Genomic DNA, 18,502 nt, shown 5'->3' on the forward strand with positions numbered 1-18,502 from the left:
TGCAGAGAAGTTGCAGTGCTGGAATAATGCGTACTTGAAGATAACTTGGTGCAGTAATTTGGTGATAGTGCCTAGAAATAACAAGATATTTGAATAAAGAAACATCTTTAGTGGTAAAAATTGCATATGTTTTTCTTCAAGAGTTCTATTAGGTGCAGTGATAAGAAACTTTGGGTTCTGTTGGGAAAGAAATAGCCTAGGACTTTTTAAAGCCATTTATTTATCACATTGTGGTTGCTATGCAACCATAATAATTTTAGTGATGGCTCTCTTGGATATCACATCAACAAGACTCCTGCACCTGAAAAACAGGGGAAGGCAGAACCTAGAATAATTATCTCAAGAATATTATATGTACTGGCTGATGTTAAGTGTTCTGTGAATTAATGCTTTGAAATGTAGCCCAAGAGGAACGCTGCACCAACTATATAAAAAAATTGAATTTTGTTACCTTAATATTTAACAAAAAGCTGTTGTGTGCTTTGCAAACTAGCAGAGCATTTGGCAAGATCTGGCTTGTTTGTGCAGTGTCCTCAGTGCACAAACTGGATTCACTTACAGTGAAACTCCAGCAAGAAATAGCTCTTAGAATGCTTCCAACTGTATTTGATCTCTTTAATGGGTATTCAGCTGGACCAGACCAGGGTCTGGGCTGGAATAGGAAAGTTTATTTATTTCTAGGCTGAAATGAAACCTTCAAATAAGTCAGATTCTCAGCACCAGCCATTTTGCTCCCCAACTCTGCCCCTAGTACAGGTTGTTCCTTGCTAATGAGGATACAGCCTAAGCCTTGACTGACTGCAGGTGGAGTCACTGGAGGCCCAAAGAAACCTGAACTGAGTAGAACCATGCACAGGCTCAGAATGCTTTGGGTTGGAAGCAACCCTAAAGATCATCCAATTCCAAAGCCCTTCCATGGGCAGGGACACCTTCCACTACACCAGATTGCTCCAAGAACTGTTCAACCTGTCCCTGAGCACTTCCAGGGATGGGGCATCCATAACTTCTCTGGGCAGCCTTCTCCACTGCCTCATACTCAAGGTTTGATGCATTGTGTGTAATTTGCACTGACCTAAACTAGTCTCTCTCATCGTTTAATAGCATCAAAAAACCACTAATAGTCACCAAAGCCAGACCTCCAAACTAATGTAGTTCCTGATTCAGAGCTTGCTAATCTGTGAAAACTACATACCTCTGACTGGTGGCCACATTCTGGGCTGGAAAGAATGACTTTCAAACAAGTGTACACATAATGCTGCTTTTCAGCCAATCCTAAGGACTGCTTGAAATACTACTTAAAACTAAATGGAGAACTACCTTCTGCAAACAGGTCTGCATAAACACACCTGCCCTTCTGCTGTGTCTGTTGTACTTAGTTAAACTAAGAATTCAATCTAACAAGTCTGTCTTTTTCCATGCATGTTATATTTGGAATTCACTTAGGCAGGAAGCTGCTTGCTTTCTGCAAATTTACTTGTAACTATTGCAGGTTTCTAGGTTGTTTTTTTATCCTTATCCCTGATGCTTTTATAAGGTTTTTTTTTCCTTAGTGAAAGTGAAATTACACTGAATATCCAAGGTATGCATAGTGATTTAGTTCAACTGAAATTAGTTCAAGTTGAGTCTTTTGCTTTAGCCCATTATCTTTACAAATCTTATATTTTACCTTAAGATTACCAGATTTAAAGAGAAATGCTTGCATTTGCTATTAGTGGTATCCCCAACTTTCTGCAGGTTGTAAGGCCAAGAGCACATGTTTCTAATTAAGCCTTAATTCAAGCAGTAGTAGGGCAGCTTTTGGCCATATTAGAAACTGTGGAAAACTTCTAAGATGAAAACACATTCACATACCAAAGCTTTTATTACCTTGCTTACAAATGGTAAATAATGAAGTGTTAAATCTAGCTTGGTGTGCAGTGTCAATAGAGCTCTGGCATAGGGCAAGCTTTAAAGTTCTTAAGCATCACAGCAGCAACTGACTTGTGCTAAGTTGCTTTGTAATCAAAAGCTTGGAAGATGGAGTTCTTTCTTTAAACCAGGCAGAGAGATGCTTTAGAGTAAACATTATTTTTCAAATCACATTTAAGTGAATTACTCTCAAGGAAAGTTCTCTGAATATAAGGATTTTTATAGAGATGATAATCCATCTAAATTCTTTCAGTGGTCTATTAAAAGACATGACCTTTGAATTTGTGTCAGAAACGCTTTCAGTTGGCTCCTTATCTTCTAGTAGCTTCACTAGTTCTTCAGTATTCTCTTCTACAGCAGGTTTGAAGTATCTGTTCAGATACATTGTTTTTAAGGCCAACTCCCTGTTCAGGAATCAGGATTTAATTGATTCTGGCAGCCAGACCAGACTCAGGTATTGTGCCCAGCAAGGGAAAGCTTCCTTTGGTGTGAAACTAACAGCACCACCCTCTCCAGTACAGGAATGCCACTCCCCTCCTGGGAGGACCAGATAGCAGCAGGGTAACAGAGCTCTAAGTTCACACTGACAATCCTGTGATCTTGGATGTCACTGAAAAGGAGATGCTCTTCATCTGTGTGTGTGCACAGGCAGAGCTCTGCTGGTTGGAGCAAGCATGGTGCTCATAATGCCAAGTCATCTCCATTCATAAACCTTATGCAATAACAACAAAACCTTAATTTTCTTCAATTGCTAACAGGTGCCTTAAATTTAGCATAAAGAGTAGAAGATCCAAGCTCCTCTGTATCTTTTTTTCTTGGGCAACAGCTAAATACACAATGCTGAATACACTGTGCATATGCTGCAGTAGATAGGCAAGAAGACAAGAGAGAAAGTTGTCCTTTGCCAAGGTTAAGACATTTTTATTAACTTGTTGTAGACACTAGGATCCAAACTTGCAACTTGCTGGTGGGTAGATCTCGAGTTGTACCCACCAGCCTTCCATCTGCACAAACCAGCACATGAGGGTTTAAGAAATTTGTTAGGCTATTCTTCCTTAAGGCTGTCAAACCTTTAAAAAGTCATGTGTTCAAGACTTGTTCTGCTTTCTTAGCTCAGTCATGTGGGTAGCTAACTTGGAATTGGGTGTTTGACAATTTACAAAGTAATAAACAATCACAAACTCTTTCAGATAATGACCTTCAGTATTTTCTTTTAAAGTAAAATTCAGACCAGGATTTGCTAAGTTGTAAAAGGTATTCCACATACTAAAGGAAAACATTTACTGCTCATTTTCCCTTTTCAGATGAGGCAAGGAAGTTGATCCAGAGAGCAGAAACTTCAAACCCATAAATTCAGCCTCAGGTGCAAAAGCTGCAGGAAGGGGGAGAAAGGAAGGATACACTGCATCCTGCCAAATGGCTGTTCCAGGGATGCAGCAAAGTGAACTTCTCTGCAGTCCAGTGAGAGGCTCAGAAATAGCTGAGCTATCAGAACATGCTGGCCATGTCTCCAATGCACTCTGGTTCCAGGGGCCTTTGCAGGACTGTGTGTGCTGCCCATGCCAAGGCTGTGCCTGCCAGAGTTTTCCCATATGGCAGGGTAATTACATTTCACAGTTTATGCAGGCTGGGTGCTTAGATACTCCATTGAGAAAAGGGAATAGTGCTCCGTGTAGCGGCCCAGGCATTTCATGTGGTCAACTTGTGTGCTTTTTGCTGCTGTTTCAATGTTAGCTCTCTCTGAGTAAATACTGTGCTCTCCAGATACACATTTCTGTATTCTGACCCTGTTTCTCATGACTCATACTGCACTTACAGGGATTTAATTATCAATCACAGCCCAGCATCTGAGAAATAAAGCCTTCAAGTAGAAATCTGTAATGGTAAGCCAAGGGAAGAGCTAACGCAGATGTTAAAATCTGCTTTTGCAACAACAGAGCTTGAAAAAAGTCAGTTGAATTTGTCATGATCTCTGCTGTAGCCAGAGAGGGAAGACATTAAAAATGCATCAACTCCGAGAAAATTATGCTTTCCAATTCCTGCCTTTCTTCTGAATCAGAGCTGCCTCACCTAACAGCAAAACTGACCTTTAACTTTGCATTACCAAAACAAGTGTGTGCCTTTAGGAAAATACTGCACTGTATTCTGATCTATTTCTCCATGCTGCCCTTGCCTCCACACAGTCCAGATTATAAAACTTCTGGGACACTTGTAACTGTTCATTCTTGGCCTCTATTTTGCAATTATTATCACTCACAAAGCACAACAATCAAACTTGTCAACTAAACTTTAGGTACTCGGGTGCTATTTCATGTTCATTTGGACACATTTGGATTCATATAAACACAGGCAAAGTTCACTTCTTGAGCATAAAGTCAAAATGTAGCCCATGCTCATATTCAAGAGAATGTGTTTTCAAGAGATGGCAGAGGAAGGAATCATGCAAAATAAGAAAACCCACGGTAAGTGCCAGCCCACCAGTGTCTGTCTTCATTTATGACTAATTTAAAGTTCACCCACTTAGGCATCATATCAGTTAAATCATCAGTTCATTTGCAAGCTGGAAAGGACAACATGGTAAAATTCAAAGTTGGTACTTCTGCTGTCTTTGCTGCCCTGGTGAGAGCTGCAAGATGTGATCAGCATTTCAGGCTTCTCACAGCCGACACAGTCAGCAGTAGTTAATTATTGTTTATAAAATGCAGAACTCTGTGTTCTCACAGTTAGAAGTTGCATCACTCTTTGGCTGTGCCTATTATTTATCAGCTGAAGAGCAAGGCAGCAAACAAAGCAAGGAGAGTGAAAAAACACCAAAACCCATGACAATTTACATGGGCTGTGTAGGGGCAGGAAAAGTAAAGGAGGAGGAAGGGACATGGGATGCACTTGCCATCAGCCTATTTTCCCTGGCTCTGTTTGGTTTATTTCTCTCAGTTTCCCACTGTGCAGTATTTTTGCCTCCAATTCAGATGTGGTCACAGCTGGCAAAGCCACCGAAGTACCGCTGTGGAAGAGATTAGAATGCCTTACCACTGGGATCCTGGTGTGTGCTGCCTCATCCCCTTCCCACTTAAGCAGGAAAAGTAGCTCCAACCACCACCACAGGAGCCTGCTGTGCCACCCCAAAGGAGAAAACAAACCGGCCAGATTGAAAGTTCTGATAAGTTTAAGTGGCAGATGGCTACAAACACCCCACAGCTTCTTGCACCTGCACAGAAACCCAGAGAGAAACAACAACCCTTCCACACGAGCTGAGGCCCAACACAGGCCATGAGAATGTGGCAGCCAGCGCCGCCTTCACAGAGTCATGAAACCACAGAATATCCCCGACTGAAAGGGACCCACAAGGCTCAGCGAGTCCAACTCCTGGCCCTGCCCAGGACTGCCCTAAGAGCCACACTGTGCTCCTGAAGGCACTGTCCAAAGAGCTGCTGAACTCTGTCAGGGCTGGTGCTGTGACCACTTCCCTGGAGAGCCTGTTCCAGTGCCCAGCCACCCTCTGGGAAGAACCTTGTCCTAACACCCAACCTAACCCTTCCCTGCCTTCATGCCCTCACTATCCCTCACTCTCCAAATGGCATAACAGAAGAAAGGGCCTCAGAACCACCACTCTGCTCCTCGGGCTCCTGCCATGGCCCTCACGGGGGAAGGGATGGAGGGACGGCTCCTCAGCGCCCGTGGGGCCGCGATGGCCGCGGGGCTGGCACAGTGTGGGATCCCCGCAGCGCCCTCCGCCCTCAGGGCTCCCACTGATGGCGGCTGCCCAGTGCAAGCCGGCCTCAAACTCCCCGTCTTCCCATTTCAGCCCGCTCCGGGTTTGCCATTGTGAGCCCCAGAAAAGAATCCTCTTCCCGTTCCCGGGTTTGCCATTGTGAGCCCCAGAAACCAGCCCTCTCCCCGGACCCCGGGGCAAGGCTGGGGCCGTGCAGGGCCCGGCAAGGCGGGGCCCGGCGAGGCCTTTGCGCTGTTGGGGCGTTCAGAGCAGCAGAACCGACGGCCTCAGCTGCGGCTTCGTGGATTCCTGCCAGGTGAGGATCATCCCGGGTTTGGGCAGAGTTGGACACCTTGTGGGCTTTTCTAGTTATCCACCCGAGGTCTCTGAAGGCAAGGAGGGCCCCTCTCCGTTTCGTTAGTCTGCTGCTGATCTGTCACAAAGTAAGAGATGTATTCAAGGCACTAAATGGCTTTTGCAATTATTAGATGCCTTTATCAGCTTTGCTTTGGCACTTAATCAGCCGCAAAAGCTATTTATTGCCTCATAAACTCCTCTGCAGCAAACATTATCCTTTAATTAATCCCTGAAAATTACAAAGGCTGATGAGGTAACCCCATTTTCACACCACCCAGTCAAGATGAGGAGGATTTGTTGCTGTTTTCCCCTTTCATTTTGTTTTTAGGCATTTGTCAGCTGTCTCAGTCGGAGGGCTTGTCAGGACAGGTAGTAGCAATTAAGCAGCATGTCCCAGGTAACAAATACCAGCCAAATCACTGAGCTGTGAGGATTATTCACAGCCGAGAAAGTTAGGAGATGAGTAAAAGTTAAACCTTAATTTAGGTCACATTAAAATAGGAAAGGCAATCTGAATGGCATGTTGCTGCAGAGTTAAAGGATGTTACAGACTCATTAAAAGATTGGACCAGTTGCTAATTAGGATTTTTTGAAGGTAAGGATACAATGGCAGAAGTAGATCTCTTGCATACTGAGAGACTTCAGATGCATTCTTGCTTTATATATCATTAACTTTTGTATATCAGCACTCAGAGGAATTCAAAATAATTGAAAAGCATCAAGATCTGTTTCTGCAACAACTCAATACCTTAAAATTTTCACTAGAATAGTGGTTTTTAATCTGGATACAAGTTTTCTTTACAACACAGACATAAAATTCTGCTATTTCCACATACCCCAACCCATGCCCCCGCCAGATTCAGACATTAGTTTTAAAGTAAAGCAGTTCACAAAATAACAAAAATGTTAGGCATCACTATTTCAAATTTAACTGACCTTATGAGAACTAGAATTATAGCTAGAAATTCAATGCTTTTGTGTAAATGTGCCCATTCTACTTTACAGGGGGGTGAGAGGAGCAAGAAACATTCCCATAAATATTTGGGAGTTGGCAGTTCTGAGTCCTATCTCATCGCTTGCCATGGATGACTGGTAATTGTTGGGGAATTATCACTGGCTGCTTGGAAACCTGATGACAAGAGAGAAGGTGTTTCATCCAGGTCAGTTGCTGAGTTGCAAAAAGGTGATGGGACCATGTAATCAGCCTGTTCTCTGCAGATGTGCAGAAAATGTTTCATAAACTGTAAATTGTATTTTAGGAAGTACCTAGTGATGCAGGTATTTAAGGTAGAATAAATGTGGTAGGAGACTTAAAGTATAGGAAGAAAGGTTGCTCTAAAAATTATTGCAACAGGTTTCCCCATCAGCATTTAAAGCTTCCAAAGCAAATTCTGAAAGGGGGAAAAAAATATCTTGTGTTTGAGAAATAGGCAAAGAGAAAACTGGGAAAAGAGAAACTATGTCTCTTAAAGCTCTTTATTTTTCCTCATCATTGAAAGAAAAAACACAACCCAAACCCACAAAAACCTCAACCTTGTTCTAATCCTAGCTCACAGCTGCTAGGGAATTTACATCTCCTGTGGCAGGTGTTAATCATGGTGAGGCTAAAGAGCAGTTCCACTTCAGTGAGCCTTTCTGTGTGTTAGTAGGTGGTAGCATAGTCAGGACTCAAATTATAAGAGATTATGTTTTCAGAGATGTGTTGAAAACCCCAACCCAGCAATTATGTTTTCCAAAGTGTCCATTTGTTACTGCTGGAGACATCCTGCATTGCCGAGTGGTGCGTTCTTGCCGCCTGAGTTTCTGAAACACAAGCAGGGGGGGAAAGGATTAAGGAGGTGAATACTGTTAAAGCAAAACTTTGGAAGCTAGAAAGTCTGAGGCTTTACATCCTGGGAGGAGATGTGTTGAGGTGCAGCTGGTGCAGTTTTTTTCAGCATTAGATGGTCCAGCAGCCATCTTGCTGTCCTGCAGGGGGGTGGAGGGCAGGGCTCTGCAGCAGTGCAGTCACCTACTCTAGCCCCAGGGACAGTCACACAGGCAGAGGGACACACCCCAGGGTGCAGGAACACCTCAGTACCTGGAGTCCACAGCTTCTTGAAATTCAAGGAACCACAGTAAAAAACTTGAGTTCACTGGGAGTTACAGTGGGTTAGTTAGTTAGTTCTAATCTGAGGTACTTCTGAATTAACTGTGGTAGTGAGAACACATGCTCAGGAGCAGTGACATTCAGGACTGCCCGGTCTGTATCTTGCCCTTTGGCTAAAGGTGAGGCCAAAGGTCCAGACCTGTGAGTAACCTCACCTGAGGAAATGCCAGCAGAGGTCCCTCACTGTGACAGGTTTGGTATTTCTATGCATTTAGTTGCAGCTTTCTCATGTGCCTGTAACTTCCTTTCTGAGCAGTTTGGTATTTTTGTCATGTCTAAACCAAAGGATTTGGATTCAGGAATAATGTTCCTCATCCTGGTTGCATAACAGAGCACAAATACCAGCTGCTGTCCTTTTCTTTTAGAGCACAGCTGGAGCACCAGGGGGAAATGGCAGTCCCAGTCATATTTCCATTTTTATGGACAAGAGTGATTGTTCAGTGATGTTGGTGTAAAGGCCTGCAACATGCTAGGATATGAGTGGATTTGTGTGGGATTCCTTTTACCCTGAAACTTTTCCACAATCTGAAGTATCATGGGGAGTATGGAATGTCAATGTGTAAGGACATCGGGCTGCTCACTCTCGTCTGGGTTTTATGTGCTTCCCTATGGAAGAGAGGGAGAGTGGTTGTGTCTCTGCATCACAGAGAGACTGTATCACAAAAGAAACTGTGGCTGTGTCTCTGCATCACAGACTGTTCATTTTACACATGTTAAAGCAAAACTTCCTTTGGCTAAAATGCAAAAAAAGTCCTGGTAATGTAATTGCTACTTACCTACAGCTACTTGAAAAACATTCTCCTGACTCTTCAGGGGATACAGAAAAAAAACAGAGAAGGGATTTTGTTTTCCCCAGATTACATCACATCACACAATTTTCTATTAATCTTCTTTTCAGTGTAAAGAATATCCCTGTTGTTTCAAAAAGATGACAGTATGCTGCTCAGTGGGCCAAAGGAATGATAGTGCACTCTTAGAGCATGAGGAAATCAGCCTTGTTAGCTCTTCTTCCAAGAATAAAGCTGAGCAAAAAGGTTAACACAGGGTTAAATCCTTTAGAGTAATTAATCAAATATGTTAATGGGAGCACCACTTTGTTATAACTTCTAAAAAAGAGAGGTTAGATCAGAACAACTTGAAATTAGAAACAATCTCAGCATTCTGACTCTAGGACTTGGTAAGATATTGAGACAGAGCTGCCTGAAGAGTCCCTTGCATCGCTGAGCCCAGCCTTGCCCCAGCAGGAAATCCACAGGAGGAAGCTGCAGGTGAAGTTTCTGTGAGTGTCCTGGGTGGGGGGCATTGTCTCCTGCAGCTCCAGCAGCAGTGAGGTGCAAGAGGCACACAAAGGCAGAGCTGTTATTCATGCTTTATTTGGTACAAACAATACATTTTAACCTGCCTAACAGAAACTGAGCCAGACTGTGTCAGAGCTGTTGTCAACTTGTCCTCCTGAGTTGTTCTAATGTCCGAGCAAACCTTTTCTTCCAGTTTCTGCCCATCTGATTTGCAATCCAAAGGGGTTTGTAGAGTTAACCTAAGTGCATTGAATAGGTTTTGACTAGCTCAGTCTCAGTTGGAAATGTGTATGTAATGGGATATTGCTGAGAAACAGCTTCTTGTATTGTGCTTTTCTGTGTACAAGTTTTGTTTGAATACTGCCAGTCCTTATTGAACATCACAGCCGTGTCTTTGAAATGTTGACCTAATAAAATCCTGTGCTGGGGATAGAGAGCCAGTGAAATGTTCATAACCTCTCTACCCAACACAGTCCTTTCAAAGAGGGATCAGACTTTCAACTTCAGTTCTTTACACAGTGAGAAAGAACCAGCAATTAAAGCTCCTTATATCCTTGTAGTTGTTAGTAGTATAGAAATTAAATTATACCAATATATGTTCTTTACAATGGAGATGGAAGCAGAAAAAGATCATCACATTAATTAGTTTTTTCTTTTGGGAAAAGGACTGGCTTTATTGAGTATTACAACTGACACCAGTGCATTCCTGACTGGCTGTAAGATCTCAGACAAGTTATTTCTTTTTGGTCACTTTTTTTTGTTACTTTTACGTGCTCATTTTGGTTTTTGTGTTTAGACTGAAAGCACTTCAGGACATAATCTCACTCTCTCTGCCTTTTGTAATGCCAGGCCTAACAAAGCTTTGCTTTCCTTTGGGGCCTTTAGACACTGATGAAACATAAATATTTTCAAAGATAATTAACTACACTGACTTTGAATGGAAAGTCATAATCAGGCCTGAGAAAGAGGAATCTTTGCTGCTCTACCCTATCTGCTGATGAGTATTCTCTTGGAAAGGAGGAGACTGGAAATTTTTGCAAACATTCTAAATGTTCAAGATGCTTTCAGAGTTGCAGCTGAGTCTGAAGGAGCTGGAATGTGAGTGGTTAAATTGTGTTTGGCTGAAAATCAAATTAGCTTGATACCTGCATGTCTCACTAGCACCTAAAGCCTAGAAGAGGTTTAGTAAAAATTGAAGAACTCCTTGTCCTACACAGACAGCTGTGATTGCTTATAAAACTTCGCTATCAAGTGCCTTGAGGGGCACAGGGTTGCAGTGTGGTAATATTTAGGCTGTAAAACAAACAAATCAAATCAAAATAGGCTTTCCTTTGAAGAATTATATAAATTTTCCATTCATTCTTTTTTTTTTTCGTATTATTTTTATCACAACAGTACCTGAAAGTCCAGTCAGCATAAAGAGCAAGGCAACATACAAACTCTGCCATAAAATTCTGCTCTTCCTCTAAAGCACAGTTGGTCTTTGGGCTCAGTAAGAGGGGCAAATTAAGTTGCTTAAGAGATGCTTGGTCTGACTACATTTTGTGTCTTTTGTTTCTCCAGAAGTTCTTGTCATGTCAGTTCTACCAGCTGATCCTACTTTATTAATTATTTTTTCCAACTTGAGTTTTTTGTAGAGTGAGATTGAGATTGCATTCTGTAGTAATTAGATAGATAAGAGCTGAGATAGCTGGAACTCTGTCAGAGAAGCAGAATTAAGTGTCCAGGGAGTGGAAACTTCTTAACCATGATCAGCAGCAGAAGACACAGCAAACGAACGTGCACTGATTAGATGAAGTCAGCCCTGGTGGCACAGGTGTGGGAAATAAGTGCAGTCAGAAATTCCTTCTCACTGAGTTAGTGCCAGGCCATGATGGGGAGTACCTGCAAAGACAGTTACTGTTGCAATTACTCTGGCCTTTAATTTCTTTGTTTTAAAAGCTAAAGGAAGTCCCGCCCTCAAACACTTTAATAAACAGAGTGACTGATGTAATCATAGAAGGGCACATTTAAATATGGGTAGAGTATATACAGTTTGCTTTGCCCCACTTCTCCTGTACAAGGCACTTTAAACATAGGAAGTGGCACTAATTAGTCCACAGATGCAACACAAAAATTGTGGTCTGTGTGTTTTCCCTCAGAAGATTTGTGACTACCAGAATGTCCTCTGTAATCAGAGAAAATATTTCTGTCATGGGAGTGGTCCAGGTTTAGATACTCTGTTGGTGTCATCATGGTGGACTATTCTAATTTGCCTTTAGTTCAGTAACAAGCATTCCTAGTAATTGCAAGTTTTTTTAAGAAATAACACCAGGTCACTAGATCTGCTGATCCTCAAGGCAGGCTCATAATTCACTTACCTGCAGTCCATATAGGGGCAGCTAATAATATCTCAAAACCCCAGTAGGGCAGGTGCATCTTTATAGGCTGCTGGATGCTGGTTGGTTGGTTGGTTGGTTGGTTGGTTGGTTGGTTGGTTGGTTGGTTGGTTGGGGAATTGTGAACCTGCCCAGTGTTAAGGGCAGTTAATGCTTTCAGCCTTGGCAATGCCACTTCACCAGGAGCAGCCAAGAGGAAGTGGTGTGGACAGCAGTACACCTGACATCTTGCCCTTCTGTAGCATGTGGGATTGTCACGTGGGACTCACACCTGTGTGTCCTTGCAGTCAACTAATTTTTTTTCCTTCTTCTTTAATATATCATTGCAACTGAAGCTTTCTTATGAGTTGTGAGAAAAGGTGGAGACTTGGTGGTGGGAAACCATGCAGGCCTGCAAAAGCACTTGCTCTTTGGATTTTGGTACTTTTCAGGCAGCTATTATATAGTTACCTACTCTGCTTTGCCAAGGCAGGTAGTTCTGGGTCTGTGCAGAGGCACCTTTAGGCAACTAAGTCAGCCAGAGAGTTCAGACAGATTCAAGGTTATGCAGCAGCTGAGTAGGAATTTTCAGGAACAGTTTTGGACTTCAATTTTTAATTACATCCTTTTTTAATTTTTTCTGTTTGGCCCTACAGTGAAATTTGATTAAGACGGTACTAAAGGTTTTTCCACACCAACAATTTCACCTTCAAAGGCATTTGCAGCTGTGACCTCAGATATTGTCCCTGTTTCATATATTTCTTCTCTACTGACAGAAGAAGGAATTCGTGTTCACTGTTCGTAAATAGGATCATGCCAGAGAACATCCTGACTCTGTGTGCAATCTCTGCCTGCAGTCTTCTGCTTGATCTGCCAACCCTGAATTTTCAGCTCCCCACCTGATATGAAAAGGGGCAGATATTAGTTTTTCTCTGAAATGAACTGCTGAATTAACAACTCTCTCATCTAAGGGCCACAAATGGAAATGAACAGCTCTGAATGATGTGGCAGGCGCTCAGAGCAATGTGTGTGATATTCTTAGAAACCATTTTGATGAGGTGTCCTTACATCAGCCGGGAGCAAATGCAGATGAAAGGCTCAACAGGTAACAAACCAGAGGAATTTCCTTCAGTCCAAGGTTCATGTCCTCATTCAGAAGTTGGGTTTGGGATCTGCTTGTCCTGGATGTCATCAGAGTACGTTTTGAAAGCAGGCACACAGCTGTCCAGAAAATCTGAGAGGATTGCTGGCCGGCTCATTTGTCTTTACAGCTTACATCTGGCTTTGATGAGCTGCACATACGTGCATATGATCTTTGTCCAGGTGGACAAATGTCTAGTTTAATGTTTAGCAATAGGTCCTTCTTAGCCTTTCAGTCAAGGGCTTCAGTTACATATTAATGGCACAGGTCTTTGTGCAGGTCCAAGAGCAGGAATATTGGGACATACTGGGGTAGGGAATGTTTTGGCTCACCATGTCAGACATATCTGTTGGCCCCAGTTTGGCAATTACTTCAGTGTCCATGTAATTTTAAGCACATAAGTAATTCCAGACAGTCAGGCTTGTCTTTAAAAGTGCATTGCTGACTGGGGAATTTCTGGCTTCTATAGCTGTTCAAATCTTGGCTCCCAGGAGTCTTCCTCCAAATTTAACAACGTTTCTGCTTTACTCTCTCGCGGTAGAAAACTGGTAGCGTGCTTTGCTCTGTCAGCACAGACAGAAAATTTGCTTTAGCTTCTATCCTGTGAGACATTGGACAGAGACCTTGATGGGATAAACATAGGATGGTTTACTTGAGAGGCCATACAATGTGGGTTGCTGAAGCTGAGACTTGTTATTTAGGTTGAATGAAAGTGCAACCCAGAAAACTGGCAAAAATTTTGCACACACTTCTACAAAGTTGGGTGCTTGTTCCACCAAGTTTAGAAGTAGGGCAGTACAGGAGCCAGAAGATGTATTGGAAATGGAATTGGTTTTGCACCAGGATTGGGAGAGAAATGTGTAAGCCTCTTTGAACTGGTACATGAAGCTATATCAGCTCCATGCTGTATGTGAGATAATATTGTTCATGGCAGTGGGGAGAATATACAGCAGCCTAAATATTAAGGGAGAGGAAGGACTGTTTGGGACATTTGTAAGTAAGTAATATTTAAATCTAAGGTGCTATTCCTTGTCCTGATTTTTTTAAAATGGATCCTTCACTGTATTGCACCATAACCTGTGCAAGTGATGGAGTTTCTTCTTTCCTTTGGGGAGTGATTTTTTGTATCTTTTTTTTAATTATTATTCTCACGTACTAAGAAATGTCTGCAGGCCATCAGCCATTTCTCCTTTGGCCGTGGAAGAATGGGCCTATAATAGGAAGACAGTTCTGCCCTATAGTGTACTCCTTTCTCCTCCTTTTCAAACACATCTCTCCCTTGAAGAGCAGAGCCTGTCCAGCCTGACCCTGGTCAAGATGGGAGAGTGGCAAAAGCAGATTTCCCTGGGAAGCTTTTTTTTCCCATTTAGAGCTAAGTGTGTAACTTCACATCAGAGTTGGTCTAGCTAAATGAGCACCTTGGACACCACCATCCTGACTACATCCTGCCTGACTTCCTCATCTTCAGCTCTTCCTCCAGCTGGAAAAGCTACAAGTAGCTGGGGGCTTCTGTCAGCTGTACTGACAGAACTACAGTCTGCAAATCCACAGCTGTTCCCAGGTGCACCCCAAATATCTCCAAGCAAAGCATCAAGAAGTGGGATTCAGTTTATGACACATTTTCCTGTCTACTGTAGAATAAATGGGAGCATGCAGCTCGTTGCATCAGAGAGCCCAGTGAGGTTTTGCTCTGTCCCTTCCTCAGCTGTGCACTTGAGGCTTCTGTTCATACTCAGAGCAAGGATGATCTGAGGAGAGGTATGTGAAGGGTCTAGAGCATGTCTGGGACTGTGCTCGTGGGGAGAGGTGGAACTGACAGAGGGGTGATATCAGCACCTTCCAAAGCCTCAGAAGGGATATCATGTTCTTTAGATCTAGAGAGAACCAGCATCTTCCCCAATTGCCTTGTCCCACTGCCAGGGTGAGGCTATTACAAGTAAAAGGCTGGGTAATAGGAGGAGCTGCAGAAGGGCCCCAGGAGCCCAAGCAGGTGCCACAGCTGGTGATGACAGGCTCAGCCTGTGGGAACAGTATGTGTGCTGGAGATAGCCAGGGAGAACCCATTTTAGCAAGAGCTGGGCAGACTCACAGTCACATGGCTCTGGCTCAGCTGTACAGCCTGAGCTTTAGGAAGCTGAGAGAACCAAGTTTTCAGAATTTGCATATTGCAGCTGAGTGACTCCACTGACTCCATTTCCTGGGGCCAACGAGTTGTCCTCACAATTTCTGCAAGAATCACAAAATGGATGACAACTCACTCCCCCCCCCCAAATTTCTAATCTGATAGCGCATTTGGAATTGGTTTGGAAATTGGGCAAAGATTCAGCTTGAGTATTTGATATGAAGTGTTCACTTCTGGCTAATGCTATTTCTGTTACATCTCTCCTTCAGAGCATGATTTAAGAGGACTGTCTGAGAGAAGGGCACTGCAACTTGCTGACTCTGTGTTACCTCCTGCAGCATTTTGAATGCAGCTTAATTTCCTTGTGAAAAGAACTGATACAACCAATCCCCATGAACTCTTCACACTTGACAGAAACACAAGTGAAGAGGGTGGTCCATAATAATTAGGAAATTGGGATCAAAAGTGGGCAGGCTTAGCCCAATCTGTTTTGCTCAGGGGCAATACTGCATCTTATAATACACAACTTAATTACTAGAGTACATCCTTTCTGCAAGTGAAGGCAGTTTCCAGAGTGGAAAAGCTGCTATAAATACAGTTCTAAATTCTACTCAAAACTAGGTTAGGAGAGCATAAGCTTGAGTAGTATTTAAAAGAGTAAAAGGAGAATGTCATGTAGTGTTGTCCTATTTCTGGCATCACTCCTCAGTGGAAAGGCCATTGTCACCTATCTGCCCTCATATGTCATTCAGAAACAAGAAATCAAACACAAGATAGAAATGATGGTCCTTAAGATCCCTTTCCAAACAAAAGTGGTTGTCCTATTTAAGGGCAGTGGCAGACATCTTCAGCTCAGGGCTGCAGTTGCTCTGTCAAAGGCAGACTGAGCTATGCTTGTGTGAAGAGTCCTTTGTGTGTCACAGCTACTGTGTTAATGAAAATCTAAGCTGCAGAAGAAGTTCATCCCCACACTTTTCTGCTTTTCCTCTTGCTTTATACATGTACCCTACAGTCTACAGGCTCTGTTCAGTGGAGCTAAGACTCACAGGATGGAGGTAAATTTAAGATTTAAGGGTTATCTAATATGTTGTGTAAGAATAGTCTGACAAATGCAGAAGGTATCACATATCTTAGCATTTGTTTTCCTTTGTTTAATACAACTCCCAGTTTCATTGAGGATTAGATGTCAAGAGCCATTACACAGCAGGGAGTTAATTACAGAAGTTCTGGGTTATATAATAGTGATTTCCAGATTTCCAGCCTCAGTAAGGCATATCTCCTCATGACCAGGATTTTTTCTGGCCTTCTGGCTGGATAGTCTATATAAACTTTTTTTTCAGGGCAGTGATTGAAATAGTTTTACTGAAGGAATTTTAGCACTGAAGTTTCCTGGTATCTGATGGATTTTTCCAGAACAAAACATTAGCAAAAGACTGTTACAGTTTGTCACGTTTATATCTGATCCTGCTCTGAGGGTGGTGCTTTCATTACATGGCCATAAAGTAATGGTACTTCTCTGCCTTTAAACTCTTTTGACAGAAAAGTGCTTAAACGTTGTTTTTCTGGATTTGCTTGTTTTGTCCTTTGTAGGATTGGGGTGAGGGGCGTGGAGGGATGCAAGGAGTGTGATTGCATTATCAATTATTTTATGTTTTGCCTCACAGAGTGCAGGTCTTCAGCACTTCAACACTTTAGAGTAATTTTCCTTTGTGTGGCAGGTAATTTTTTCTCTGTGCTTGTTGGAATATGTATTTTCTGCTGTTGTCTGGCATCAATATTTAGCATGTTTGAATAGGACAACCTAAGCACCTAATGTGCTTTTATAAAAATCTGAACTGAGAAAAAGAAAAACAAGTCAAGGTCTCAAAGCTGAATCTCCAAATTAAGCTGGTGATGTTGAATTTGAGCATCACTGTGTCTAATTGTTTAGCTTGGGGTGGCCACAGCATACTCCTTGTCCTTGAGTTAGGCACCCGTAAGTAAATGTGAGGCAGAGCTACTCAAGGTGCTTTAGCATGGCCCAATTTAGTTTCTTTTCAGGGGGGTTTATCACACAGAGTGTTTTATACTCACAACAGTAGTGCTTACTTGCATCATGCTGCCTCTGGCTGGAGTAAAGCTTTTGCTTTCTGTTTTTCCACTTTATGTAAAACAAATCAAGTTTCTCTGGACTAAGAGGGTGGAGCATAGGAATGATTTACTAACTGAAAGGCTTGGACACCCACTTGGGAGGGAGGAGTTGTTGGTTCTGGTTTCTGTCCTGTTTCTGAATTCAATGAAATCCTCAAATACTTTGCTTAATTCAGCCAGAGTGACTGAAATGTGCCCATTTACAAATGGTAGCATGCAGGTCCAGTCAGAAGTAAGAAAGGTAGAGGCAGATTGCTCAGCAGGGAATTTCTGGCACATGTGTCTATGCTGTCATTCTGTGGGCCCTGAGTACAACAGTATGCACAAGGCACAGCTGGAGGAATTAGATTCATTGTAAACAAGAATTTGCCCATCTCCTAGAATTTCATGGTTGTTATTTGACTCTGACCATGTTCTGTATTCGACAATGAGATTAGAGGGTGTTTTGGAATTCTGAAAGGCAAAGATTTTGGAGGACAGATGACATGAGATCATATATCTTTGCCATAACTTTTGACAGTGTTTTGCAGAATTATTTTGCATATGAATTGCACCAGTTCTGTCTCTTTTTCAGGCTGACATTTCAGTGGATACATGTTGAAACTGGCAAGGAAGTCAAGGTGTATCAGAGGGCACAATCTTGTTACATATAATTTTACGAACAAGCACTTTGATTTTCTTTACCTTAATGGTGATGCTTGTGCTCTTCCAGAGACCATTCTTCTTCACTTGGTAGAGAGCAAAATACATATCACATAATAGTTAAGAGTAGTTGCCACAACCATGACTAAATAGGTTCAGTTCTTGCTCAATAGTGGAGAAAATTTTGAAAAAGAAAATAGTAAAAAATAAAGATATCCCCAAGTGTTTTGACCGCTCAGACTATTGGATAGAGAAGGAGAAATACACCTCTGTTCTCCGGTATGTGAAACATGATAAATACATTTGCAAGTGCTTTCTGTATTTAGGCCTGCAGGTGAAAAAAAATGCAGGGGAATATCCTGAGAATCTAAGTAGACCTTGGGTCATTGAACAATTGTGAAGTATTATGACACAAGCAGGTTTATGTATTCCTGTTCACAACATGCTAGGGCAGCAGCTCAAAGGGGATTTTAGGAAGTTGGTAGCAAATAAACATCACTCAAGCTCCTAAATGGAGACCTGGTTTTAGTGATTTAGCCCCAGGTGCCTCCCACAGCACTCAGGTAATTCAGGCACAGACACACTGGGAAGCTGCTGTGCTCTGGGTGGGACAACACAAATTCTGTCCAGCTGTTGCCAAGGTCCTGCCATATGACTTTATATTTGCTGATAGTTTATTTCTCCTT

Source organism: Ammospiza nelsoni, chromosome 8 (genome assembly GCF_027579445.1).
Source record: "Ammospiza nelsoni isolate bAmmNel1 chromosome 8, bAmmNel1.pri, whole genome shotgun sequence".
NCBI lineage: Eukaryota > Metazoa > Chordata > Aves > Passeriformes > Passerellidae > Ammospiza > Ammospiza nelsoni.